The 24,687-nt window shown below is 41.0% G+C and overlaps 1 long non-coding RNA gene across 1 annotated transcript; it reads left to right on the top strand.

Annotated features, from left to right (window-relative positions):
- The first annotated feature begins 1,498 nt into the window (after window positions 1–1,498).
- On the top strand, window positions 1,499–20,245 carry LOC110212920 (uncharacterized). Its single transcript, XR_002325805.2, has 3 exons — window positions 1,499–2,190; window positions 11,894–12,079; window positions 17,216–20,245. It is a non-coding gene; the product is annotated as an uncharacterized LOC110212920 (long non-coding RNA).
- The last annotated feature ends 4,442 nt before the right edge of the window (window positions 20,246–24,687 follow it).

The raw sequence follows: 24,687 nt of genomic DNA, 5'->3' as shown, positions 1-24,687 counted from the left end.
GATAAGATTCCATATGCCCTGCCACCAAGAATTATCACCAATGGCAAAGCCCTGGCATCAGCCACCTAAACCCCTGGAAGGCCTGGCAATAGCATGATGAGATGAGAAGCCAACTTCTACTCTTGGTAAGCCCCATACTTCTCTGTTCCAGTTTCGGAATTTATGGCAAGTTATTTTATCTCTGTTTGCCCTGATTCCTGATTTGTAAAAGGAAAAATAACAATGGTTGTTGTTATGGGATCAAAACGATATAATGATTGCAAAGTGCTTAACACAATGACACATGTTAGACAACATTATTATTATCTCTCTAACTTAATGTAATTGTTCCATACCTGATAACTTTGAAGTGGTTTTTAAATACCATCAGTAACAAGATTAACAATTTCTATGCATGATAATCCGGAAATGCAACTGATGTCATCTGAAGTTTATTGTTTGTGTTGTTAGTATGTTTCTAAATTATATTGTGTTTCTAAAGCTGTCTTAGACTGTAAAATTTGAGAGATCATTGTGAGGTAGAAATGGTACATACGGTTTGGTCTTTTAAAAGGATGTGATAAAATTGGATAATTTGAAAACTGTTAACGTTTAATGAGGTATGTTTGGTTGTAAGCAGGTAATTAATTGGTTCCGTTTCAAGCTTTAAATACCTGATAATCGTTTATGGTATAGTTATATTTCTGAGATTTTTATATGGTGTAATCTGGTAAACAAATTGTATCAGCTATGCTGTTGAAAAAAAAAAAGCAATTTCTCTTATAATCCAGAGATGTTAGATCAAGAACTGTCACCCCTCCCAAAATAATAATAATAGGAGAGAATGAATGGGTTAGAATAAACTTCCAAGTTTTATTTGCTTTTAAGAGGAAGTTTCACCTAAAATTCTTATCAAATCTGTGTAAAAGTTTCCTCTGTTGTGAAATTCCTGAGTAAATGAGAATCCTTGAAATATGTTAATTTGAAGATTTATGGATTACCACATTCACTATCTTTGTGAGATTCCAGAATGTAATAGTTTTTCCTAATTTCCAGTGATATATTTAAAGACAAAGGAAAGAAAAAAAATACTGAGTAAATTTTTAAAAGCTTGATAATATTTTTTATTGTGATAAGGCTAATTTAAATGGGTATGTTCTTTATGCATTATAAAAACTGAATTTTTTTCTCCATTACAAACACCTTTTTGACTAAGGAACTTTGTGATATCTAGGAATTCTGTAACAACTAGGAATTTAGTTCATTATAGTACTTTGGGAAGTTATTTATGTTACTTAAGGACATTTTACATCAACTTAGTTTTAATAAATTCCAATGTTAAAGGTTTATTTTTACTGTAAGGTGGAAAGGAAAGATATCTATCACTTTAAAAATTTCTAACAAATGTCTTTCGTAAAAGTTTAGTGATTATTCTTCTTAACATCAGGATAAATTTTAAACTGTTTTTAAAGAAGGGAAATATATGTCTTGTTTGATTTTTTTTTTGAGGCCTACAAAATTTTCATTTGCAAGATAACTTACTGCTAAATTATTGAAATGAGTTGTAAAGCAGAAGAGATCTTGCTGTTTTGATCTGAATCTATAGTCATTTCATGGCCTAAGCAAGAGTTAAATTAGTGTTTGAACTTATGTGTATAAGATTCAAATCTTGAAATATCTTATTCTTTCAGAGTGAGTATAATTAGAGAAGAATAAACAAGCTTGTGAACAAGGACATAAATCCATCAACTTCTGAGGTTAAAGTTAGTAACCTTTTTGTTTTGTTTAAGGATTAGGATTCCAGTGCAGTTATGTTAGTGAAGAGTAGTAATTTATGAGCTCTTTTGTGTTAACTTAATAGGAAATCTAATATTATTATCAATCTGGAATTCGAACATGTGCAGAAATTTATACAAACTTCTGAAAACTCACCTAAAGATGTTCCCTTTGTTTAAAGGAATTATGAGAACAGTAGTATTTTTCTGTAATCAGTCTCTTACTATTACCAACGTGAGATTAAATTCTTATTATTAGGATATGTGACTTTATGGGACAGAAATTTACTATTGTTTTGAGCTTTGATTACCAGGATAATTGTCTGAGTTGCCATGAAGCCAATAGTAGGATGGCACGTGCTGCAGGCTGAGAACTGATAAAGGTGGATGTCTGTGTCTGGGAAGAGTTTTGAGGACGACCTTGGACACAGCCTAGGTAGGATCTTCCTGACTCTGTTTCCCAATTGTACTAATTCCTTTCTGAAAAGGAAAATTCCCCACCTAATTAATCCTGAACCCTGCTTTTAACATCCAGTGACTACATGATTAGCTATCAGATATGATTCATGCCTGGAATCAAATAGAGCTAAGGAAGTTCTTTCCTTCTGATATGATATACGACCTTGTCCAAATAGTATAATTACACTGAGTCGGATCAGGGTTCCCTACGAGGGTTCTGGAGGAGTGATTAGATAAATAGCAGAAAGCAGCAGGAGGGGCTGTGGAGGCCCAGGTTGCCCTAGAAAAGACAGGGCCCTGAGGGTTATCTAACTCTAAGCGGATTCGAGTTTTTTCCAACCGTTTCCTGAAGTAGGGGGCGCTGAGGAGACAGTGGAATTCCTTGTTTGACTGAGCCTGTTCCGCCCTGAGAATCATATACGGTTTTTCAGAGCTTCCCTTTTCAGAGAATCTTAGGCCCTCAGTGGGGTGAGCCTGGGTGATCAACTCAATCGACCCCCAGTCAGAGGCAGAGATAGGTTGTACTGGAGTGCGTCCCAGAGGGTCTATGCATAACCAGCAATTGGACGGGTTAAATAGCCTGACTGCCTCCTGACCCGGCTTCCATGTGGGATGAGTGGGAAGGTGAGAGAAGGGGTTGCTCTTCCCCTGTGATTGGACATCCCCAGAGACAGGCAGCCACTGCAAGACGATTGCAAATAAGCAATAGGAACAGGCTATGTATAAAAACATTCAAACCACATTCCCACTATAATGTGAAAATACACATGAAACAGATTATGCTTTAGTCACAAATTTAGTCTCTAATTAGTTTTCAATGCCATAAATTTCTGCAAATGAAAGGATCTGTTTCCCTATTCTCTTTCTCCTCTGTCTATCCCTGTGTCTTATCTCTGTCTCTGTCTCTGTCTCTCTCCTCTTTCCTCTCTCTCTGTCTCTGTCTCTGTCTGTCTCTGTCTCTGTCTCTCTCCCTGCCCCCCAACTTTAATCAGAATGAAGAACACAGAGATATCCTTTGAAAGTTTTGAAACTTTCAGCAGAAAATTTCTCACTGTTTTCACACTTTCTCTCTGGATGACCAGTCTACAGGAAAAGGGCGCTTGGGAAAAAGAAAACAGAAAGAAAACTATAGGGCAATGTCATTAATGAGCATTGACTCAAAAAAATTGAAGAAAATCCTGTCAAGGAAAAGGGCAGCTGGATTTACCAGGATACAGCACTCAGGCAAAGGTGATAGTATGTATTCTATAATATGATATAAAACAAACAGCATACAAACCACACACTCTCTCCTAAAGTCTCAGGACAAAAGCCGTTTTACTTGGTTTCACTTTGTCGTCTTGGGTCTGCAGCCTGCTTGGCAAAAAGCCTCCCAATTCATGTGTTTCTCTTTTTTACTCTCTGGCCAGTTTTCTCTCCTCATAGGTAGGGAGGTGCTCATTTCTACTTTCCTCTTCTAATTTCTTAAGTAGAAAACTCTCCGTGTTTTTGAGTAGGTGTATTTTTCAATTTCTGTTCCAGTGACTTGAAGTCCTACATCCTCTGGCCGACAGCCTAGTATCTGTAGCTTGCTCCTCTACTTTGCATCACTGCAAAGCTTACATTTTTTCAATTTTGTATCCATTTCTATAGGGAAAGAGACACTTTCCACTTCAGCATCAAGCCTATTCATTTGCTTAATTTCTTCAGCAAGAATTCTCCTGCAGCCTGCAGGGGGTATTCTCTTTGCCAGGCACCATATGAGCAAACAAATTTACCATTACATATGCTAAAGAGTGCAGCCGAATTTTTAATTAGACACATGTGTCTCAATGCTAGCAATCAAACCTTATTAATCAAATGCGTGCAAACAGTAGTTTATATTTTCCATTGGGCAATGCAAACATTAACCCAGAGTCTCCTCTCTGCCCAGCTGGAGGTCGTGTGTCTTCCTTGGAGGTGGTTGCCTGGCAAGTTAGCAAATCTCTGTCAATCAGTACGGTCTTTAAGAGAATCTGAGGAATGCTCAAGTCTCAAGAATGAAAATCAGAGTCAGTCTCAGCCATGACCCAGGATCAAGCTGAAGACTGGGGAGTCTCTGGTAGAATTCTTAGAGCAACTTTGCCCATTAGCTAGTTACACCCAACTTCTGAGGTGGTTTTTTACCTAAGCTTATGATAAAAGGAATCTATGAAACGTAAGTCATTAGTAAGTGTTTAGTAGTTCTTTATCAGACTGGGAGGACACGTACATCATGAATATTTGCTTACCAGATTTGGGGTATGCGTACATCTTTGCCAAACTATACTACTCAAATCCTTATCTTATTACAATAGAAAAACAACATATGACAACTATTCAGCCACAGAATGGATGCTTAACACAAAATGGAGTCAGTTTTGGCAAAGTAACAAATTTATTCCCACTACACATGGAAATCTCTCTTTTTTTTCCTCTTCAAAAGTACACGTTCACCATCAGGAACAGTTCTCAGCATCAGATGCCCTGAGCATAAAGGATTTCAATATTTTCTTCTGATTCAAGAAATAATTAAAATATTCAAATTGGATTTTATTCCCCTTCTCCCCCAATGCTATTACAAAGGCTCTTTTCACTAGCTTGCTATTTCTTACCCCTGCCACAATCCTTGGCTAGAAATTATAGCTTGTCACTTTACAGAATCTTCATTAGAATGTGCTTCTGCAGGGATGGAACTGCGTGCATATGAATGAACAAACTCCAGAATAATTAATGGAGAGGCTGAGGCGTAGCTGAGCACAGATTGTTTCTGAATGGGGAAGAATGCAAGTCGGGAACCCAAGGATTTCTCATGGCAGGCAAAAATAATGGGCAATGACTCTTATTGGAGGAATCATTAATTTAAATTAGGAGAGCCCGATAATAATCAGAACTATTTTTAATCAAAAGGTAATTTACATCAGGGAATAGATGGGGCCCCATGGATCATTTTTCTTCATTTTGTTAGCAGGTAGAAGACTGAGACCTTGGAAATAGAGACTGGGTAATTTTTTAAACTGCCTTTTTATCAACAGCAAACAGCCTGAGCATAAACACTCCTGTTTTAATAGGCCAGAGTTCACATTTCACATAGTCATACATAAAAAGAGGCCTTTCCAGGGATGAATGAATCTATCTGATTCAAATTCATAGAATTTGGTTCCTGGTACCACAAATTCATAGAAATGTTGCCAGTGATAGTTTTAAGTCAACCTGATGTTCAACTCATTGCAATATTAAGGTTTTAACCCCTCATCTGCAGCTTTTTAAAGTCATAGACACAGCAGCCGCAAAAGGTGTCAGGAAAAGAGCATGGAAAAGGAAGCCTGTAGACCTGGACCACAGTTCCAGCTCTGACCAACAGTCATGGGACTTCGAGCAAGCCGATAGCTCTCCCCTAGCACATTGCCAGTTGACTTGACTTGATTCACCGAATAAGAGATTATATCTGGAAGGGACTTTAGACTCCCTCTAGTTTGATCTACTCATTTTACAGATGAGGAAACTGAGGCCCAGAGAAATTAATGACTTGTCCAAGGTCTCATAAGAATAGTAAGTAAATGGCCCATTGAGATTTGGACTGAGGTTCTCTCATTCTAATTCCAATATTATTTCTATCCCACTGCATTACCTCTATAATTTCTTCACCTGTAAAATGAGACTAGTTGATAGAATAGAAAACAGAAATACAAAATAGAAAAAGTGAAGCAGATAGACTTATCACCCAGTTACCCGCTAGAGAGGTGGGCAACTATGTTAAAAGAGCAACTGATAGCAAGGACCTGTCCTTGGTGTTCTGAACCCCAGCATTCCATATGACCCATGATGAGGGCTCAAGAGTTGGGTTTATCCAGACCTATGAAGTCAACATTCTCTAACCTGCCAACCTGAGAGAGAAGTAAAAGCTAATCAGGCAGCATGACTTCAGGCTTTGTGCCTCATTTCTGCTGCCATGAGTCTAATCTGACTTTGCCTCCCTCTTGTTGGGTTGGGAGTGAAGAAGGATCGACAATCACTTGCTGTCAGTTTGAGGGATGATAGCCATTGGTGGGAGCTTGGAGACCTCCAGTGATGTCTGGCAATCAATAAGCATGTGTTAAGTGCCTACTATATGCCAACCACTGTGGTAAAAGAAAGGCCAAAGATAGTCTCTGCTCTCAAGGAGCTCACAGTCTAATGTGGGAGACAACACGCAAATAACCCAAGTGCAAACAGTATACGTACGGGATAAATTGGAGATAATCAACAGAGAGAAAGTACTAGAACTAAGGGGAAATGGCAAAGGCTTCCTATAAAAGGTAAGATTTTAGTTGTGACATGGAGGAAGCCAGGAGGCAGTGATAGGGAGGGAAAGACCCATTATTTCCTGATGCTGCTCATTCCATTTTCTTTTTTATTTATATCATTCATTTTATTTATATTTCTTTTTCATTGAGGTCTTTTGTTTTTATATAATGTTAATTTCCAAATGTATATTTGTCCTGCAAAGTAAATCTTCCCTTGAAAAACAGATTAAAAACAAGCAAAGACAGAGTTCACCAAATCCAACTGACACAGACTGTGTCTGACAGCAAATGCAGTATCCCACACCTGTAGGCCCCAGCTTTGCAATGAAGAGAGGAAGGTGCATTTCCTCAACTTTTCTCTGAGGTCAGTCCTGGGCATTATAATTATATAGCATATAATTATTTCTTTTTATTGTTCTTTCCTGTGACATTATTTTAGTCATTTTTTTCTGGTTCTGCTTGCTTCAATTGCTCAGGTCCTATCAGTTTTCCAAGGTTTCTCTGAATTCTTCACATGTGTCATTTCTTATGACCCAGAAATATTCCGTTAGAGTACGAACCACCATTTACTTGACCATTCTCCTGTAGCCAAACACCTTTTCTCTAGGTTTTTGCTAATACAAAATGTTCTGTATCAAGTATCTCAGTATACAAGAAAACTTTCCACCATCCTCGACCTCCTCGGGGCACATGCCTAGCAGCAGGATGCCATTGTCAATCACCTTTTTTAGGATAACACCTATTTGTTTTCCATAGCTTATTGACCTTCTATTTCTATCACCACTTTAGTATTATTCCTTCCTTTGTTGTTGTTCAGTCATTTCAGTTGTGTCCAACTCTTTATGACCCATTTGGGGTTTTCTTGGCAGAGATACTGGAGTGGTTTGCCATTGCCTTCTCCAGCTCATCTTGCAGATGAGGAAACTGAGGCAGACAGGGTGAGGTGACTTGTCCAGGGTCACCCAGCTAGTATGTGTCTGAGGTCAGATTTGAACTCAGCAAGACGAGTCTTCCTGACTCCAGGCCCAGCTCTCTATCCACTGCACCACCTAGTTGCCCTAGTATTAGTACTATATAAATAGTATTCCTATCTTTGTATAACCCCTTCCGCGTTGGCTATTTCTAATTTTTTTCGTCTTTGTGAAGAAAGACAGGAGTTTTAGATAATGAACAATAGACTACTAGGCTATCCTATCATAAAGTAATGGAGTAATCTGGATTATTGAGATAAAAAGAGTATTTTCTGAATTGCCTTATAAGGAATGAGGAGCAGGAGCTCAGGAAACACTCTAACTGTTCCAGGAGAGCGCGAGGTTGGACGGGGGTAGGGGGGAATACTGGCCTCTAGGTTTATTAGCTTTAACATACACACATTCTGGGGGGCTGGGGTTATGTCAATCAGTTTTACGTGGTGCTCACACTGCCAATTTGCTGTAAATGAAAAGAATAACCATTTAAGTGATTAAAAAGATATCCGTGAAATTATTATTTATTTGAAAAAAAAAGAAACCAAACATTGGAAGTAGGCAACCAACATGGCTTTGGCAACTGGCATGTTGTCTTGCATGAAAAAAATCAGCCTAAGACAGAATACTTTTAGGGTAAAAGAACTTTAGTTGCACTCGTCCGGTGTAATCAGGAATCATGAGTCCAGACAGCCAGACAGTCAATTCTAAGATCCATGTATACCTTCCAATTTGGTCAAACTAAGCAGGACTGTCCCTTTTCTTTATGACTCTAGTTAATGTTGGGTCTCCGCTCCTTGAGGTCAGGGACTATCTTTTGCCACAGTGCTCATACACTGTACGTATTTAATAAATGTTTACTGATTGAGTAGAGTGTCCTGCTAATACTCTGCAAGAGGACTTTGGTGAATGGAGAGGTGTCCAATATCACTTGACAAAGTCCATACATTCAGCTTGGATTACAGTCACTGCCCCTACCGAACGCCTGCTCTCTGAGATTCCTCTCAAGCCCTCCATTTTAAGAAAAGTCCCCAGGCGAGAAGATAGGTCTTCTTCATGCCTCATGGGATGCCACCGCTGACTCTCCCAAGCAAAGTCAGGGTCTCTGCCCTTAAGGAGCTCACAGGTTAAAGGAGGAGATGATGTATAAGTAACTCTGTGCCAGGAAGTATTGGAGATAAAAAGAACAAAATGAAAACAATCCCTGCCCCCAAGGGGCTTTCATACCACTGGGGGCTAGAGTAGTGGAGAATGTGTGTACCAGTAAGTCAATACAAAGTCATTTTGACTGGGTAGGGGGAGGGTACACTAACAGCTAGGAATAAAAAAGACTTTCTGGAGGAGGTAGCGGTTTTTATCAATGTTGGGCAGAGAGAGTAAGTCTAGAAATCACTCTGTTCATAAATCCCATCACTCCCATCTTGAACTAACAAAGGTCCAATTTATGGTTTTTGGAGAGCATAATTTCTCCAGCTTCTCTAGGAAAATAAAGTTACTCTTTTTAAAAAAAAATGTGGTTTGAATTCTGAGGTTGAACTCAAGTTGTTTCTGGAGGAATCTGCGCTTTAAATGAATGCTGCACTTTCAATGAAGGGTGGAATTAGAAACCCAAACATGTAATGCAGGAGACTGCCAAACAAATAGTGTCTAAAGCTTGGCCAGCAGGAAGGACCCTAGCTACTGCAAGGATTCAGACTGACAAGACCTGTACTTGTGTATCTGTCTGAGCCTGCCTTCAGGATTTTTTTTTACTTCAAAGGTGGGTTCATTAATGAGGAGTTCTAAAGAAGAATTCTTCTAAAGAAGAATAAATAATTGGCTTTCTCCTGACACTTTCTTCCTAACTCCTCTCCCAACTTTTTTTTTATAAATAAGAAAACTGACTGAATTCATAGATTTGTCTTACAGAATGGCATGGCTTAAGGTACCGCCAGCAAACCTGTACTCCAAAGAGATCAAAGGAAGAAGAAAAAGACCCATAGGTACAAAAATATTTATAGAAGTTCTTTCTGTAGTGTCAAAGAATGGGAACTTGAGAGGACTCAATGATTACAGCAATGTAATGGGAAAGAAACTTAATATTATGTAATCACAATGATCGAGGATGACCCCAGATTAAGGAATAGCTGAAAAATCATGTTATGTGAATTGAATGGGATACTATTGTACTGTCAGAAGTGAAGGTTTCAGACAAACTCAAGAAGACTTCTGTGAACCAGTGTGGTATGAAGTGAGTAGGAACAGAAGGATACTTTATATGATAAAAACAATATTATAAAACTGGACAATTTTGAAGGACTTAGGAACTGAACTCTTTGTGGTCCCAGAATGGGCGTACACCATCACTTGTCTCTCTGCATTTGCCAAGGCCATCCTCTGTGCCTAGAATGTGCTGGCTCCTCAATTCCTGCCTCTCATAATCTTTGTCTTCCTTGAAGGCTCATCTTTGGTGCCATCGCCTTCCTGATCCCCTCCGCTCCACCTTACCTCCACTGTCACTGATCTCTCCTTCCTCAGTGGTCCTTGGATTATACTTGGTTTTGTATTTGTGGTCTCCTCCTAGAGAATGTAAACTCCTTGAGGGCAAGAACTTTAAAAAAAATTGGTTTTTGCAACACCAGTGTTTGCACTCTGTTTTTTTGACTGAATCTATGATTTCATTGGTTCAAGGAAGTTTCAATGAGGAAATTCTTTCTACCAACACAGATTGGCATTTGCCCTGCAGCTAATAGTCTTAGAAAAATTGCCTGGGGTCCTGAGGGGCTGAGTGACTTCTCCAGACTCAAAGATTTTCTAACTCTTGAGCTGTCTCTCTGCCCACTATACCAAGACTGAATCTTCCTCTTTGTGTACAGCAATCACTTAATAAATGTTTATAGAATCGAACTGAGCTGGTGGTTGTGGGATAATGGAAAAGGAGAGCAAATTTGGGTAGCAGCCTGGAAGGGATAAGGTTGACACGGATGGGTGTAAGGAAGCAGGCACGGAGGGGAGGGATGGGAGCTTTGAGCTGGGTAGTTACTGCTCAGAATCACACAGATTTTGAGTGGAGCCACGGGGCAGGAGGTGATAGGGATAATCACATACCTTCAGTGGTAGTAGAAATGAGAAGTAAGGACAAAGCTTAAAGAGACATTGTGGAGGAATGAGAAAAGCAACAAGTCAGAAACGCTATCCTCCCGAGACTGAGGGAGGTCTCCCATGAAGAGCTGTATCTATTCCATCAGAGAATTCAGGTGGCCTTGACTTCAAAGGCTGCCCCCTGTGGTGTGCTGTTCCCAAGATCAAAAAGGCCTGGCTTAACCAGAGCACGTTCTGTGTCTGAGAGAAAAAGGTTCCGGGCCAAATATAGATGAAAAAGAAAATCTTGCCCAACGTTCTCTCCCCCTCTGGTTACATAAAAATCAATGTAATATTAATATAACCCAATTAGTGGAGAAAGACATGCAGTGATGCTGAGGGAATGGATTCCTGGGAAGGTATTTGCAGTGGGGTTCCAGTCGGGAGGGGGTGTGGGCCCTCTGGGCACAAAACTCTAAGAGTCAAGTAATTTGCATAAGATAGGCTCAGTGCTTGATGGGAAGAAGTGCAGGTACAGTGGAAAGAAGGTTTTCCTTGGATTCAGCGGACCTGGGTTCCAGTTCCATGTCTGACACTCTGACAATGGGCATAAAGAGAGAATACAATGCTAAGCTTCCTATCTCTGATGAGAATCACACAAAATAGTTCATTAGGAAATGTGAATGTGAGCTATGGTTATTATAAAAATGGGGTAGGGTGGATGATTGCTCAAAGCCCCCCAGCAATATCAGGGAAGGGATATCTCACAGATGGGTTACCAGACCGTCCTCAGGCACTGATCATTCTAGCCGCATGGAATCAGCAACCATTATATTCCCCCATCCCTTCAGTGGAAAGAATGATGGATTTGGGAGCCAAAGTCCCCATGCTCAAATCCTGCTTCTGCCACTATCTGTGTGGCCTTGTGTACATTACTTCCTCAGTCTGGGCCGCAGTTTCTTCATCTGTAAAATGAGAAGGTTGTCCTCTGAAGTCCCTTCTGGTTTTCAATCTAAGACTTAAGTATTCTGCAAATGTCTCCAGGGGAAAGAGAGCTGTTCTGGGTGTGACCTTCAGACCCTAAGTTAATGGACCCTAATTAGGTCCTAGTACTTCTAATCATGACAGACTCTAATAGCAGCTAGGTGGCTGAGTGGATAGAGTACTGGGCTTGAAGTCAGGAAGCCCCCAGCCCCTCAATCCTTCTTCTTCAGATACTGACTGTGTGGCCCTGGGTAAGTCAACTGTAACATATCTGAGCCTCAGTTCCTCATCTGTAAAATAAGGGGATTGGATTTGGTGGTCTCTGGGTTTCCTTCCAGCTCTAAATCAATGCTCTTCTGATGCTATACTTCTCTCTTCCCCCAAGTAGCCCAAGACCAGAGACTTTCCTATGGAAAATGGAAAGCACTTCCCTCTCGGCTACTAACTACCCATGTAACCTTGGGCAGCACGGGCTGAGGAAAAACAGCATGGAACTCAAAAGTCAGAAGACATCATCTTCATCATCCATATCATCATCATCTTCTTCGTCATCATCATCATCTTCATTTATATGGTATTTACCAGGCTCCAGTCACTGCACTGAGCACCTTACAAATGTCTCATTTTATTCTCTCAACAACCCTGGAAGGTAAATGCTATTATTATCCCCATTTTACAGTTGGCAAACTGAGCAGACAGAAGTGAAGTGGCCTTTTCAAGGTCACACAGCTAATAAGTATCTGAAGCTGGATTTTAACTCAGGGCTTCTTGACTCCATGCCCAGAACTTTATCCATTGTGCAAGCCAGCTAGATTGAAATCCTGGCCTGGCCACTACCTGGGTGACTTTGGGCAAGTTACTTCCCTCCTTTTGGACTCGGTTTCCACATCTGTAAAATGAGGGGGAAGTGGATTAGGTCATCTTTAATCCCTAAAACCTATGATTTACAACAAGATCAAGAAGGGAAATTGAAGAATCTGTCAGTATTCAAAGTACCCAGGGAGTCTTGGACAAGAAAGTTTAGCAAAAGCTTCGGACCAGGGAATGGGTAGCTATGTCAATGAAGAATAGTGAATATCCATTGTGAGTGAATTGTAGGGAGAGAAAGGGACAGTGGGATAGATTTCCTGGCCACTGCTAGATACCAGGGGTGCTTGAATGGCTGACTACAGCCTCTTTTAAGAAAGACAACTCCCAAGGGGCAGTTAGGTGGCGCAGTGGATATAGCACCAGCCCTGAAGTCAGGAGTTCAAATCCGGCCTCAGACCAAACACTTGACACTTACTACCTGTGTGACCCTGGGCAAGTCACTTAACCCCAATTGCCTAAAAAAAAAAAAAAGAAAGAAAGAAAGAAAGAAGAAAGAAAGGAAGGAAGGAAGGAAGAAAGAAAGAAAGAAAGAAGTTTAAAAAAAAGTTAAAAAAAAAAGAAAGACGACTCCCCCATGGGCAGTCATGACACACCCTTGCTCAAAAATCATCAAATATCTCCCCATTTCTTCCTAACCTCTTTAGCTAAGCATTCAAGACTCTACAACGTCTCCCCTCCCCCACTCCCAGCTACGTGACCATGCTTCTTTCCCACTACCTCCTTTTACAGACTCTAGAGCCAGCCCCATACTGGCATACTCACCCTTTCCTGAACTCATCCTTCCCACACCTTTTCCCAACCCCTTTCTTTCTTCCTACTGAAATCCTTCCCACCTCCCTTCTAGGTCTATCTCAGCTGCCCCCTCTGTCAGGCCCACTCCCTAGCCACAGTGATTTCTCACACACTTCATACATCTTCAATGCTCCAAATCTTACTTTGCTATTGTCATTGTTTGGGGGTTTTGCTCCAGAACTGTGATGTACTCTGTACAGGAACTCTTGGGAAGGAAACTGCCTGTATGAGGCGGAGACACCGAGACAGTGGGACAGAGAGAGACAGAGGGAGAGAGAATGGATTTTGGAAAGTAGATATGTAGAGAAAATCCAATTCCGCATCATCCCTTTGATGTTCTGGGCATGGTGGCACATGTCTATAATTCCTGCTACTGGGAGACAGGCTGCTAGATCGTTTGAGATTGGGAGTTTTGAGGTGCGGTGTGCAAGGGAACCTCAGGATCCAGGAGGCACTAGACTGTCTAAAAAGCGGTTAACTGACCCAAATCAGAAATAGAGCAAGTCAAAGCTTCCCTGTTGAACAGCAGTGACTGACGTACTCCTAACCTGGGCTGAAGAGGCAGACCAGGCTCAAACAAACAAATAAATAAAAACATGTCCTAGTTTCCAGCTAACCTCCCTAGAGAATTTAGGACATTTCCCCTGGACTGAGTTCAGTCTCTCTCTTAGTTAAGCTAAGATAATTTGTTTCCAGTAGGAAAGTTCATTCACTCTGCATATATAATCTATATAACTCCTCTGCTATCTGCTTTGCAATCTACTTGGTTCAATGGACTTTATTATCATTCATTATTGTTGATGATCTTTTGTGTAACTAGTAGTTGGTGGAAATGGGTAAAGAATTCTGATAGAAACTTAGGATATCTCTTCACCTATAAGGCACAGTGTTCAGAAAATGATTTGAACCTAAGAAGGAAAAAGCATTCCCCTAGACTTACAATATTTAGGATGGCAGATAAATGTAATTCTAGTCCAGTACCCCTTCTTGAGGACAGCATTGTGGACAGCCTCAAGGCCTCTTCTCATCCCCTCCAAGCGAGAATCAAAATTACCGTTGGAGACGTTGGGCAAAATTCCCAAAATATCTGTTAAAGCTTCTGCATAAACCACATTTCGACAAACTCATGTGGATATACACAGCACATCCATAAGCAACACGTACATCCTACATGTCTATTTTTTCACATCATAGGGTCATAGATTGAGAGCTGGGAGGAACCTTAGAGACTATGGAATCCCATTCCCCATTTTACAGATAAGGAAACTGAGACCTAAAAAGTAAAATGATTTGTTCAGTCACAGCTAGTATCGGAACTGAGATTTGAACTCACACCTTGATGATTCTAGTATCAGTGTTCCTTTCTTTTTTTTTTCCTTTTTGGTAAATTTTGCTTTAAACTTAAACACAAAATAAGAAAAGAAAAAAGAAACAAACTTAAATACTAAACCTAAAAGGATACAAAATAAGAAAAGGAAAAAAAAGCATTGCCATGTGCACAGCAGAATACGAGAGAGGATTCAAAATATACAGCAATACATTTCCACTTCAATGTGCTTTCTTTTTAAAAAAAAATTTCAGCTAACAGGTATTTGATCTCTCTCTCTCCCTCTCCCTCTGCCTCGCCCTCTCTTCTCCTCCTGACTCACCACAAAAAAAGGAGAAGAAAAACAGACCCTTGTAATAAACAAGTGTAGTGAAACAAAACACGTCCCACACATTGGTTCCTTCTTCTCTGTGTAAGAAAGCACAGTAGGTTAAACACCTACAAGAAATGCTTATGGAATAGAATATAGGTGATATCGGGCTCAGTGTTGAACTTGGATGGTATTGCTAGAGGAGAATGATGTATAGAAAGATTACAGTTGTAAATATATATGTACATATATACACACATGCATGTCTGTGTATGTTTACACTTACATGTATTTACACAGTTCTCTGAAGAACTTTGGAATTGATTGTGTGACATAGCAGACACTGGCACAGGACCGCTCAGCATGGCGTGACCTCTTCAGAGAAGGTGTTGTGCTCTATGAGCAAAGCAGAATTGAAGAAACTAAAACGAAATGTAAGATGTAGCAATTTAGAGAATCCACCCCAAATGTTCACACGGATTGTTTGTGCTTGACTTGTGGTAGAGCATTCGAAGCTCATATTGCTCTGATCACCCACAGTTGGACATGCCGTACCTTGACTCTAACATAGTGATGCAATTTTGGTCTTCTTTGAGAGCAAAGGAGAACCTATGAACATATGCTTTACATATATGTATGTGTGTGCATATATACATATGTGTATAAACACATATGTATACAAACATACAGCTATACTGAGCAATTTTAGTGGCCTGTCTTGGTCCAGGAGAACAGAAAATGAAACCCACTTCCCTCTCTTAGAGAGGTGAGGACTTACAGGATCACAATGCTGGGTACACTGTCATACCGGATCACTTCTATTTGCCCTGGGAGGGCTCAGTGGGTGGGTGGGTGGCTGGAAAGTTTGAGAATAAGAGTGAGTTTTCAGGAAGTAATTGTGATATAAAGAACAGATGACATGAACAAAACTTTAAAAAGGGATGTGTGACTTAGCCATCGCTGCTAACAAAGCCTCCTTTGGAGGGCACCACCTGACATGACCACCATACTCACAGGATTCTAGGTGGGTGCTCAAGCCAACAGATGGAAGACCCTCCCAAAACAAGTAAACTGGACCCCTGAGAGCAGTTATTTCCAGAGTAAATTTGTATGAATCAGTAATGTCTCCTTTCTGTCTATGTATCTCAACTCTTCTTGAATAAGCCTCATGTTTTTCTTGTAGTGAAACTTCCCCTGCAAGACATCAGTGATTTAAGCTATGGAACATGGGAGCTCTCTACATGAAGATCAGTGCTTTTGTTGCATTCTTTTAGAGAACTTTTCTCTTGTCTACATTCACCAACAGAGAGATCTGATCTCCCTGATGCTCAAAGCGACTTCGACAAGTTTGGGGCATTAAATTGTACTTCATGGCATCTGTCCACCCATTTGTCAAGTGCTTTGTATGTTTGTTCTCATTTGAAACTCATCACTCACCTGCTTTTAGGTAGGCAGGGCTTTATTTAACCCACTTGACAAATGAGGAAACAATCCTACAGCTGTTCTGTGGTCACACAGCTGACAAGGGACAGACTCAGTCAAATCTAGGGCTGTGTCCATTCCTGGTTTTTGTTACTGTCCAAGCAGGTGAGAGATGATGATCACCAGGCACACCCATTCCCTGTGTGACCTGGAGGACCAGGAGACCTCTGAAGCCTCTTTCAGCTCTAGCTTTGGGCTCTAGAAAATATGGTAATGACATTCTATGATTAGCAAAGATTTAGGAAGACCTGGGTTCAAGTCCTGCCTGTGATAAATACCCTATGACCGGGGTCAGGGGATCGTGATTTGAAGCTGAAGGTGACTTCAGAGCTCATTGAACCCAGCACCATCATTTTATAGTTGAAGAAACTGAGTCCCAGAGAAGTGAAATGACTTGCGCAAAGTTAGTCATAAGATCTCAGCACCCCAAGACAAGTCTCAAAAATGCTTAATTCACACAGAAGTTGTCCATCTGCACCTGTGGAGGCAGCTAATGACTCAGTGGATAGAGTATGGAGCCCACAGGCAGGAAGACCTGAATTCAAAGCTGGCCCCAGACACTTACTAGCTGTATGATTCTGGTCAATTCACTTAACCTCTGTTTGCTTCAGTTTCTTCACCCATAGGATAGTGATGATAGTAATAGCATCTACCTCCCAGGGTTGTTGTGAGGATCAAATGAGATAATACTTGTAAAATGTTTTCTTTGCAAACTTTAAAGTGCTATGTAAAGGCTAATTATTATTTCCACACTTAGTATCTCCCTACACCTATGAAATCATGGCGGGGGGGGAGGGTAAATGAGATCACTTATGTAGAGCATTTTATAAGCCTAGATTAATTTTGCTATCAAAGTTATAAGATTTATCACCTATTTATGATCTGCAAAGTACTTTACATGTCTTATCTCATTTGATATATTACTGCAGGGTTCAGAGTTGGAAGAAATATTGGAGATCATATAGTCAAAACTCCTCATCTTATGGATGAAGAAAATGAAACCCAGACAACAGGAGAAATTACTTGGCCAAAGCCTCCAAAGTGGTCAGCAACTAAGGAGGGAAAGGAGCTTCACTCCTCCAGTTCCAAAACCGTGCTCCTTCCTCTATTCTTACTTTGTGGGTCACAACACAAAAGCTCTGGTTTTGGAAGTAAACAAATGAGCTTATTTTTCTTTTGTAATTAATTAATTTATCATCCTGAACTTAACAAACAGCAAAGTAAAATGTGCATTTCAATGTACATACTACAGCAAAAAGAAAAAAAGAGGAACATTATAAATATAACTGCTCTCAATTATTTATAACATATGATAAATTTAATGTGTAGCACCCAAAGTTATCCTACTTATCTCTGATTTTAAAAATCTTCCTTCTGTTCTCTTCTGTGCATTTTTTAAATGTTTCAATCAAACTCTTTTCTTTCTTTTTCTTCTTTTTTCTGCCCTATCCCTCCCACTCACCTACTCCCAAATGGGGGAAAAAAAGAAAAGAAAAATGGGCTTATTTTGTAATCCCTTCCAGGTGATTTCACGTTATAGACCTCTTTGGCACATTTATAAAACTTACTGACCTCTTTTGAGAGTAAAGTTTTTAAATTCATAGAATAGAATACCTAGTATCACAAAGAAAACCAGTTATGGTGAAGTATAGCTCTCAAGATAATTTGTAAAAACAAGTTCACAGACCCAGGGTTAAAAAGCCCCACTTTAAACGAACTTAAAGGTTCTCACAAAGCACGTTACACCTATACGCTCTTGACTTCTCTGGGGCTTGATTTCCTGCCCTGTAAAATGAAGGAGTTGAATTAGGTGATGTCTGACATCCCCTCCTGCTTCCATCCTACCCTGAGAATACAATTTCTAAAATAAGAATAGAGAATGTTCAAGTCTATCCAGCAGAGGGTGCCACAACCCACAAAAGAAATGCTTGCCAGAGAACTTGACCCTTTCCCCATAATCATCCCTATTCCCTGAGTAACTAGTACTCTGAGGATGGGGGAAGAGCCAGAGAAATAAAAGGGCAGGAGGAGACAGAGGTGGAGGCTGTTTGTCTCCTGAATGCTGCACATTCATTCTCCCTGCCCAATTTAAACAAAGCACCACTTTTCTAATGTATTACTTGAGAAAAGTATATTACATCCCTCAGAAATGGGCTTTGTTATGTATTGCCAAAGCTGCCTGGCTAATCTTTGTGCAAATGAGGCTCCAAATATAAATGACTGATGAGAGAAGGACCAGAGAGAGGGATGGTTGCTGCCTGGGACGGTTTTGTTCTGGTTTTGTTTTTGTTTTTTAGTAATGAGAAATATTCGGTTGTTATCCCAAAGGATCCACATTAGAACTTTTCTTGGGGCATTAGACACAGGTGGATTGGAATAGAGAACTGTGGCTTGGTGCAGGGATTCAATTCCATTTTGTAGACATCCCCTAAGTGACTTCTAAGTGCCAGGCACTGAGCTCCTTGCTGGAGATACAAAGACAAAAGCGAAAAATAGATCCTTCCCTCCAGAACCTTAGGTTCTGAGATTCAGAGCTAGCCAGGACCTTACAGACCACTGAGTTCAACCAAGTTCATTATACAAATGATGAAACAGTGACTTGCCCAGGGCCACACAACCAGTATGAGCCTGAGGCAGGCAGCAAACTCAGTCCTTCCTAGGCTCTAGGAGATCTAATAGACATGCAGGTAAATAAATACCAAGTGACCCCAAGAGAAAGGACCAGCACACCTGAGCTGCGGATTAGATTAACCCGGGCTGGGGATTTACAGAGGCAAAGGTGCAGTGGAGAGCGTCCAAGGCATGAGGAACCACTTGTATTTGGATCAGGAGGAGGAGAGTAAGGAGCAAGTTCATGTGACCAGAAAGGAGAAAGCGTGAAGTGAATAATAGGAAAGAAGACCGACAGTGTTGGTGGGAGCCTTACTACAGAGGGCTCTGCCTGGCTAGTTCATGGTTTGTCTTGGGGGCAATAGGGAGCCATTGGAATGTTCTGAGTTAGGGTGTGATATAGTCAGAGTTAAGTTTTAGGAATGTTGGTTGTGTGGAGGGTGGTTTATAGAGGGGAGAGATCAAAAAGTCAGTTAGGTAATCTACATCAAATTGATTTTTCAAAGAGAAGGAAGGGAAGGAGGGGAATAATTTGGAACTCATGTTTTTTTTAAAAATGTTGAAAATTTTGTTTACATGTAATAGAAAAAAATAAAAATGAAAGTCAATTACAAGGCTATGGCAGTGTAGATGAGGTGATGAAAGTCTGAATTAGGAGAGAGGTTATAGCAATGGGGTGCTGGAGACAGCTCCTACCAGCTGGGAGAGCTGATTGTTAAATCCTCACTGTGAGCACCTACACTTCAGAAACCAGCAAACACTACAAATCTAGCCTTGTTTTGTTGATTGTCTAGACTTAAGAAAGTGGTAGATAACTGTGTTAATAATGAAACTTAAACTTAAAAATGTGCCCTGCTCGTGTTTTTTTTTTCTTTCAAAGAGGCAATAGTTAACCACTTGCCAATACACCCTTGGTATATGACTGGAGAATAGGGATTGCTGTGAGACATCTTTGAGGGATTAGACTGACAAGATTAGGAAATTGATTGGGTGTGGGAAGAGTGAGGGAGAGAGTCAAGGATGACTCAAAAGGCTAAGGACCTGGGAGAGGGAAAGAATGGTGGTCCCCTCAACAGAAATGGGGAAGTCTGAAGGAAATACTATGTCCTGTTCTGGGTGCACTAATTTTGAGGTACCTCAGAGGCATCCAGGGAGGAGGTGCAGAAGGTGATTTGTAATATAGGACTAGGGTTCAAGAGAGAAGTGACAGGATCCTGGCATCACAGAATTTCAGGGTGGATGGGACTTCCAGGCCATCCAGAGCAGGAATCCTCTCTACGATGTGCAAGTAGGAGGTTTTGTGGCCTCTACTTGCATATCTCAGGTGAGAGGGAACCTACCACCTTCCAAGGCTGCCCATCTCACTTTGGCAGCTCTGACAGGTAGAAATGTTTTCCTTATCCTAATGAAAATATGAAGAAATTTTCATTACTTTTTTTAAAAAACTAAATTTGCCTCTTTAAGGCTTTTATTTAGGGTTTTGAAGTCTGGAGGAATGGAGAAGAAGCTTGACATAGGTCAATCCTTGTTCTCAGTACACCTACAGCTTACAGCTGCATCCCTAGGGTCAGGGGCTCAGAAAGTGTCTAGTCACGGACACCTGAATCTGCAGCTGTGGAGCTCCAACTGGGAGTCTCAGAGCCTCCAATTAGGAGGGCAAAGATGAGGTGGCACCCCAGATCAGACTGTGCCAGTCAGCCAGGGCCACTCCTGAGGCCCTTGAAAAACAAGCACAATGGAAGATCCACCCCTCCCAAAAACTCAAGATCAGAACCAAAGACAGCTTTGATATTTCTTCCAAAAGCACATAGAGCCTGCGTCTGACACAAAGTCTGAATTAAGGAAAGACTGGAAAAATGAGCAGCAAAAGAAAACACTAAGGAGAGAGAGAGAGAGAGAGAGAGAGAGAGAGAGAGAGAGAGAGAGAGACATATGTTGTCTGTCATTCATTTTCTAAAAGGGCATATGACATCACAGGGTGATGTGTTGACTTGTGTGTGAATGGAATTTAAATGAGTTACACAAAGTTGTCAGCCTCACTCTTTCTTCAAGAGTCGTTGGAGTCCAGTGGCAAGACAAAAATCAGGGTGACTGGAAGTGGTCCAGGATACAGTATATGACCTTGGCGCCTTCAATGTCTGACCAAGCCCTAAGCGCTTTACAGCGCCTGCTTCAGCCACCTCATGACTGTTAAAACAAATTGTTCTCATCTGCCCATTCCACCAGAAGTCTTCACATGCTTGGGAAGATATCCCCTCAATCACCTATGGGTTTGAGACTCATCAGTCTTCCTCAACCTGCTTTAGCCCATCTGCTGAGATGGTTTACCAGGATGTGGCCCCTGTACGAGCTACCGCTTCTTGGAGCCACAGCTGGGTGGCAGGTGGACACTAAAGGTAGATGAGTAGCCCTGAAGAGGGCTCAGCAGCCCTGCCATCAAAGGTGCTGGTCCTTCTTGAACATCCATACACCCATTATACATATATGTATATACACATATACATACATGCACATGTGCCATCTACAAACAAAATTTTGAAGAAAATTGCAGAGTTGGCAGTTTTCATGTCTAATATAGTATTGTCTCTAATACAGTAAGTATAATTAGATGTATACCACATGAACACTGGGATCCTCAATATTTTTTCAGAAGATGAAGGGGTCCTGAGACCAAAGAGTTCTGGTGCTGTGTAGAGTAGAAATTCAAGTTTTTTCATTTAACCCTCTTTTTCTCATCTACTTCATATACATGTAAATGTTTATATTTTGGCACTTAATAAGTTCTGAATTTTTAAAATAAATTTTAACTTTAAAAAATGCTTCATAAAGGGAAAGTCATCTTGATTTTCTTCCATTTTTTTGGTGCTGCTGGACTGAGCACTGAATGTACTTTGTCTTCCTCCCCTCGGGAAGCAGGGGGTTACAGTGGAATCAGAGGTCCTAGGTTCAAATCCTTTTACACTTACTCCCTGGGTGACATTGGGCAAGGCCATGGTCTTCAGCCACCTCATCTGTACAGTGGGGAGGCTGAGAATTCCAAACAACTGACCTCAAGCTTGCAGAATGAGGCGCGCGTTTGGGGACATAGCCAATGTGGGGATTTGTTTAACTTAACCATACATATTTGTTACAGGAGCTTGGTTTTCCTTTTATACAATGGAAATGTGGTAGGAGGAAAACAAAATAAATGCTTGCTAACTAAAAAAAATGAAATGCTTGCTAATTGAAAAAAATAATTAAATTAAATTAAATCAGAGGATTGCTCTCAGCAGCCTCTGAGGGCCTTTCCAGCTCCATCTCTGTGACTGGAGACAGAGCCTATCTCTGTCAGATCAAGGACTGTGTCTTTGCCTTCTTTGTTTTGCCCCACATTGCCTAGCCCTGCTCTGTATTCTGTAGGTGCTAAATGGTTGTTTTATTCAATAAATGTGTAAATGTATGTATGAGCTCCCTAGCTCCACCACCAAAATAAATCCAGGCTGTTCTCTCATCAGGCCACTAGATGGCAGCAATACAGTATAATCAGCTTGGCTGCCAAACACAGCCAAACTTCTATGTTCTTTTGTTTTGATTTTTGGTGAGGCAATGGGGTTAAGTGACTTGCCCAGGGTCACACAGCTAGTAAGTGTCTAAGGCCAAATTTGAACTTAGGACCTGTATCCACTGTGCTACCTAGCTGTCTTGTAATATAGCTACTAGGTTTGTATCCCGAAGAGATCCAAAGTTGGGGGTGGGAGGAGGAAAGGGACCTATATACAAAAATATTTACATCAGTTCTTTTTGTGGTAGCAAATAATTAGAAATTAAGGGAATGCTAATCAATTTGGGAAAAGCTAACAAGTTGTGGTATATGATTGTGTTAGAATACTATAAGAAATGCTATAAGAAATGACAAGCAGAATGGCTTCAGAAAAACCTGGAAAGACTTACACAAATTGATACGTAGTGAAATGAGTAGAACCGGGAAAGCAGCATGTACAGTAACAGCAACATTCTGACAAAGACCATCTGTGAATGCCCTAGCTATTCTCAGCAATACAAAGATCCAAGACAATTCCAAAGGATTTATGACGAAGAATGCCATCCACCTCCAGAGAGAGAACTGGAGGAGTCTGAATGCAGATCGAAGCACACTTCTTAAACTTTCTTTATTTTTCTTGTTTTGTTTTTAGGTAGTTTTTTTTTTGGTCTGTTTTCTTTCACAACATGATTAATCCGGAAATTTTGTTTTGCATGACTGCACATGTATAATCTATTTTGAACTGTTTGCCTTTTCAAGGAGAGAGGAGGGAGAGGAGGAAGGGAGGGAGAGAATTTGGAACTCAAAAATTTTTAAAAACAAATGTTAAAAATGTTTTTATATGTAATTGGGGAAAAATGAAATATAAAAATTTTCAAAAAAGAGAAGTAATCTCCTGTCTTGGCTTCCTTAATAACACACTGTCCTGGGTTTCCTATTACCTTTCTGACTGCCCTTTTTCAGGCTCCTATCTTTCTTCCTGATCCTAAAGGTTGGAGAAAATTCACCTCAAGGAAATGGAGAGAACACTGGACTTGGATCAAAGGACCGAATCTCAGTCGGATGGCACCTGAGAGGCCCTTTAGGCTAAATCCCACCTAAGTCGGAATCCCCAAGCCTCTGCTTAGAGGTCTGCACTGGACAAAGCCCCACACCTCCAAGATGCTCCATTCCACTGAAGAACCCCTTCTGTTACTAGAGAATGACTTCTATAGCCAGCCTAGATGCTTCTCTTTACAAATGCCATCTTGATTCTGCCCTGTGGGGCCAAGCAGAATGAGTCTAATACCTTTTCCACATGATAACCCATCAAACATTTGAAAGCAGTTACCATCCCCTCTTCCCACCCACCCCCACCTCAGGAGTCCTCCTCTTCTGGCTAAACAGCCCCAGGTTCTTCGAACGGTCCTCAGGCCGGCCCATCTCCAGCCTCAGCCCCTTCCTCTGGATGTTCCCCAGCTTACCCACTAGGCACTGCATGCATGATCTTCTAAGGCTGAGACTAACTAAACTGGAAGGAAGGAAGGAAGGAAGGAAGGAAGGAAGGAAGGAAGGAAGGAAGGAAGGAAGGAAGGAAGGAAGGAAGAAGGGGAGGAAGGAAGGAGGGATGGAGGGAGGAGGGAGGGAGGAAAGAGGGAAGGAAGGAAGAAAGGAGGGGAGGGAGGGAGGAAAGAAGGAAGGAAGGAAGGAAGGAAGGAAAGGAAGGAAGGAAGGAAGGAAGGAAGGAAGGAAGGAAGGAAGGAAGGAAGGAGGAATGGAGGGAGGAGGGAAGGAGGAAGGAAGGAGGAAGGAAGGAAGGAAGGAAGGAAAGGAGAGAGGGAAGGAAGAAAGGAAATTGCACTGCTGAAGTAACATAAGAAGTGAAAAACCTACACACACACACACACACACACATACACACACATACACACACATGCATACACACTCACACATACACACATACACACTCACACATACACACACAAACACACACATACGTACATACACACTCTCACACACATACACACACGCATACACACTCACACATACACACACATACACACTCACACATACACACACAAACTCACACACATACGTACATACACACTCACACACACACATACACACACACACACACACACACACACACACACACACACACACTTCCCCAAAGGAGGCAAAGGGGCGAGGGACTGAAGCCAAGGTGTCAGGGAACAAAGGTCAGGGTCTGTGTGGCCACTTTACCATGAGTTACTGAGACAGCGTGGGTCTGATGTGTTCTGGGGGGAGGTG

This window comes from Phascolarctos cinereus, unplaced genomic scaffold (assembly GCF_003287225.1).
Source record: "Phascolarctos cinereus isolate Bilbo 61053 unplaced genomic scaffold, phaCin_HiC Scaffold_5;HRSCAF=322, whole genome shotgun sequence".
In the NCBI taxonomy this organism is placed as follows: domain Eukaryota; kingdom Metazoa; phylum Chordata; class Mammalia; order Diprotodontia; family Phascolarctidae; genus Phascolarctos; species Phascolarctos cinereus.
Note: the sequence above shows the minus strand (reverse complement) of the source record. Positions and strands in the feature narration are given on the sequence as shown.